Raw genomic sequence first — 5504 nt, 5'->3', positions numbered from 1 at the left:
CCATAAACATAACAACCATAATCATTTCAATAACATTAAAACTCATACATTGTGATGGTTTGACCCCCATTGCACCTTAGGCTGGCAATGTACATCCCCATTGCACCTTGGGTTGGCAACGTATATCCCCATTGCACCTTGTGTCAAGCCTCGCTCTATAATATACTTGCCATGTCATTCATGTACTTGATAACATGTCTGCATACTTGGATGCCTTGAAAAATTTTTAAAAGTCGGTATTGGACTTAGTGGTACAATAAAGTAGATTAAAGCCTCGAACTAGTCCAAATAGAGATTTTGGGATGTATTTAAAAGTTATTGAACCTTAGAATATCTTAAAATGGTGATTCGGAGTTCGAGGCTTAATTTGGAATCCAATCGGGAATTTTCATAACGTAGGGGTGAAATAGTCATTTTGCCACCAGAAGGCAAAATTGGAATGTTGGAAGAGATTGTTTACCAAGTTTGACTAGTTGGAACATAATTTGAATTTGAGGAGTGAAAAATTTCAATTTTGAGCATAAGAGCAAAACGGTCATTTCACTTGTCCACGAGGACGTAAATGGAATTTTTGAAATTTTACACCACCATGACACTTGTCAAGCCCATGACTTTCACCTATTATCATTTTATACTTTGGATAATTATGGGATTATATGTGGTGGAAAGGAAAAGCCTTATTAGCTAAGTTTTAAATGTGAACCAATTATGTCACGACCCGGAACTCCCATCGAGCCCATGACAACCGCCGCGAAGCCTCAACAGACATTCTTCACCCCGAATACCAATCGAAACCTCGCAAGGCTCTCATATCAACTTTCACACTTCCCCGGTGAGCAATAGCTATAAAATCTCGCATTTGAAGAAATCAATAGTTGTTTCATAAATAAAAGTAAATTTAGATGTCTAAAATAATTATTTGAAATGAAATTATAATTGTTTGAATAAAATAATAATATTCAATAAAATATTCAATTTTCTAAACAAAAAACAATATTATAGAAAAATCAGTAATTTAATTTTTGTAATGTAAAAGCTAAATATATTCATACATACTTTAAAGCAGATAATTGAAGTATAAAATTTCTTTTACAGTGACACATGGGCCCCAACTAACCAATAAGGTGCGAGTCTGTGAACCTACAATTTTGTCGATGCAAGGTTAACTGAAGTCCTTGATGGAATCGGCTATCTACCTGCTATCCTGAGCCTGAAATGTGGGGAATTGAGAGTGGTGAGACTATAAAATCCTAGTGAGTAAACAGATACCATCTAAACCATCTAAAGTCGACTAAATGGAGACAAGTAAGATATTTCATTCCAGTATATTTTTCATAACATCAATAATCAATTTACTCAAATAATCAACTTGGCTTATGTATTTCACAAAACATGGTGTGAGACCCTGTCAAGCTCGATTAAAAGACGGTATTGTATCGAGTGGTACAATTAAGTTAAATCGAGCCTTGAACTAGTTCAAATAGAAATTCTAAGAGGAATTTGAAAATTTTAAAACCAACAGAATGGTTTAGAATAGTGATTTGGAGTTCAAGGTCCAGTTTGGAGTCCATCAGAAAATTGACCGATTAGGGACAAAACGGTCATTTTACCATTTGATGATAAAATGGAGATTTTTAGCCAAGATTTGATCACATTTGACCAAGAATAATTATATGAAATATAATTATGATTATTGGAGTATAAAATGATGTTTAGTAGTGAAAAATTTTGATTCTCGGTATTTATAGAGCACAAGGGCAAAATGGTAATTTTGCCACTAGTGGACTAAACGAAAATTTTTTTTAAACAATTTTTGCCCCATTTAGTTAATATTGATCAATATTAGTGTTATTTTAGGTTGAAAAGTAGAAATAATGAGATTCCGGTACATTTCAGAGTGTAAGGGCAAAATCGTAATTTTTTTGTCTCGGGGGCAAATCAGTAAAATTTTCGGCCCAGCACTTGTCAAGACCAAGGGATTTTTAATTGTGGTAGGATTGGATAAATACCAGAATATTTGTGGTGGAAAATTAAGAAGAAAAAGTCAAAAAGTTAAAAATTTGGCCAATAAGCATGTGACACATGGCATGCTTGATTATTTTATTATTTTCTATAGAAATCAGCCCATTAAATCCCCAATTCCCTCACCATATTCGGCCTAGACATCCAGCAACCAGAAAAAAGGAAGAACAAAAGGAAAAACAAGAAAACCTAGGTGGAAATTCAAAGAAAAAGTGAAGAAATCAAGGAAACAAGCTAGGTAAGTTAAAATTTCTTTAATTCTCCTTGATACCTAGCTTACCCATGCTTTTGTTCTTGATTTCCATGGTTGAATATTGAGTTATCATGATGAATTCAATTCTGAAAAATGGGTATGGAAGAGGAATTGTTGTTGGAATAATTTGATTTTAGACTATGTTAGTGTTTAGGGATAGTTAAGCATGGTTATGAACAAAAACACAAAAGAAATATTCAATTTCTCTAGGGTTCCTTGTTGGCTGAACCATGAGGGCTGAATATCAATGGGGTATTGTTTTTATTTCAAGGAAAATGGTATGGAAAATGATGAAGTAAGGTGAAACGGTTATGTAGAAAAAGATTCGATGCTAGTACACCAAATGACCAAATTTTTTTCTATAAGGAATTGTGAGGGTTCTAATGCTGAATTTGGCTTTATTTAAATGTATGTGGTAAATTAAGGTATTAGAGGAGAAATGAATTAATTTGGAGGTGATTTGGACACAATCGCCGATTAATCGGGTGATCGGTCAAATTTAATCGATACCGTGATTAAGCGGTAATCAGACATATTTTTGCATTACATATCAAGCATTAGTAGTTTAAATTAATTTATATCAATTTAGGGACAATATAGTAAATTCCTCGACTTTGTTATTTGTCAAGGTGGTGAGACGTCCGGAAAAGGCAAAAGAATTACGCCTGAGGACTATTAGTCAGAGTTCACCCAGAATCCGAATTTTCAACACCTGTGAGTGGACTGCCTATCAAAATTGTTTTGGGAATATGACTATTTTGAACAAAGTGTTTGAATGATTTTATGAAATTTTTCATGAAAATGAATGCCTTGGGAACAAGCTTTTAAGAAAAGGTTTATGTTATGAAATGTGGTTATTATGGATTTCTATGTGGCTGCATTATGTTGATATACATATATGCTTGAATTTAATGTTGTGTAATTATGTTGACTCGGCTATGTGCGAGTAGGGAGTGTGCATAAGCCGAGGATGACCCGATTATGTGCGAGTAGGGAGTGCGCACAATCCGGTGATGACCCAGCCATGTGCGAGTAGGGAGTGCGCATGAGCTGGTGATGATGATGATGATGAGCTGGTGATGATGATGATGGGTTGATGAGATGATGATGATGGGTATATACGTATATATATATATATACATATGTAAATGTGTGTGATATAGCAAATTGATGGACAATGATTTATGGTTGTAATGTACGTAAAATTTGACACATTATACTTTGAGAATTTTCATGAATGTTAGGTTGATTTTATTAGTTTAGCAGGATGGCTATTGTTGAGTGAGGAAAAATGTTTCTCTTGTTGCTTTGTTTTCACTGCATCGAAATTCATGCTCGCTGTAGCGAAAAACTCTGGGGTTTGGAGGGGTTTTAAATAGGAATGAACTAAATTGCATTGTTTGAAACAAGTGCATCATGATTTTAAATTTTTCCTAATTGTTGCTTGTTCCCTTCCTTGTTCACTCACTGGGTTTATACTCACCATTTTCAAATTCATGTTTTCAGATCACGAGGTAGCCGATAATTAGGACGAGGTGTCCTTGTAGATCTGTGTACATCTTCTGGTAGGTGTCTCGGCATTCGGTAGCTGTATATCCATCCGAGTCACTCCGCTGGAGGTCGAGTATTATTTTGTTATGTATAGATGAACTTAAATGTAAATTTTAAAAGAGTAATGCCAGTACGAGTTGGCAATGTGTATCACTATTTTGACTCAAAATCATGAAATACGACTTAGTGATAATAAATAGAATCATAAGTAAAATAAATAATAGGCTTGCTTGGATTTAGTGGATTATGTCCATTGGACCCATGCGCCGGTCATGACCCGGAATTTGGGTCGTGACAGTATTGGTATCAGAGCCCTAGGTTTGTCTAGGTCCTAGAACTTCCTTTTTGTTAGTCCAGCGGAGAGTCGGGTCTTTATGTGGGAACTTCAGTTGTAAAGTGTGAACCGCGGCACATTTTACAACCAAATGACCGCATAGATTCCCTATCTTAGAAACCACCTGTTGCTTTAAGTATGATTATAATATGTGTTTAATAACAGGCGTTTGCTTTTGTCTAGGTAAGAATGCCGCCTAAGACACGAGCCGCCTCAAGACGGGCAGGGGAGCAAGATGTTCCCATTGAGATGGCAGATAGACCACGGGCATCCACCCAGAGAGGCCGAGGTAGACGTGGCAGGGTCACTAGGCCGGTGGGGTTGGATACGCCTGTGAGTAGGCAAGAAGAGGGACAGTCCTCAGGTGATGTAGATAGACACCCAGCTAGGGGTATTACTATTGAGGATTTGGCGGCAGGCCTACAGGGAGTTAACCGGGTTGTAGAGATGATGGCGACCCGCATGGAAGATATACAAAGGGTAGTAGAGGGGAGACCTACAGTACAAGAATCCCCTAGCTCCCAAGGACAGGCCGATCACCAACATCATGAGGAGGAGAGGGGACATCTAGATATTTCTCTTCCTGACTTTCTCAAGCTTAAGCCTCCAACATTTTCAGGGTCTGATGCATCGGAGAAACCCCAGGTTTTCTTGGATAAGATGGAGAAAATTTGTAAAGCCTTGGGATGTTCTAGTGTTCGGTCAGTTGAGCTAGCCGCCTTCCAATTAGAGGATGTGGCGCAGGAATGGTATAGCTCTTTATGTAGAGGCAGACCGACTAATGCAACACCGTTGGCTTGGAGTGAGTTCAGTGTAGCCTTCTTAGATCGATTCTTACCACTCAGTGTGCGTAATGCTAGAGCTAGAGAGTTTGAGACTTTGGTACAGACTTCAAGCATGACGGTGTCTGAGTATGACATCAAGTTCACGCAGCTAGCTCGTTATGCGCCCTATCTCGTTTCTACTGAGGAGATGAAGATTCAGAGATTTGTGGATGGGTTAGTGGAGCCATTATTTAGGGCTGTGGCATCCCGAGATTTCACTACCTATTCTGCAGCAGTGGATCGTGCTCAACGCATCGAGATGAGGACCAATGAGAGTAGGGCTGCGAGAGATAGAGCAAAAAGGGGCAAGACAGAGGGTTATCAGGGCCGTAGAGATTTCAGCAGTGGTGGTTCATCTTTTAGCCGTCAGGGTCCACAGAGGGACTCACGGTTACCGCAGCAGGGGAGTGACGCACCTGTTGCTAATATTAGGGTGGGACAGAGAACCTTCAATTCTAGGAGGCAGCAAGATTCTAGACAGAGTAGTCAAGTCATTCGCTCTTGTGATACTTGTGGGAGA

Source organism: Theobroma cacao, chromosome 5 (genome assembly GCF_053813885.1).
Source record: "Theobroma cacao isolate CCN51 chromosome 5, ASM5381388v1, whole genome shotgun sequence".
Taxonomy (NCBI): Eukaryota; Viridiplantae; Streptophyta; class Magnoliopsida; order Malvales; family Malvaceae; genus Theobroma; species Theobroma cacao.
The sequence above is the reverse complement of the archived record's forward strand: the minus strand, read 5'-3'. Positions refer to the sequence as shown.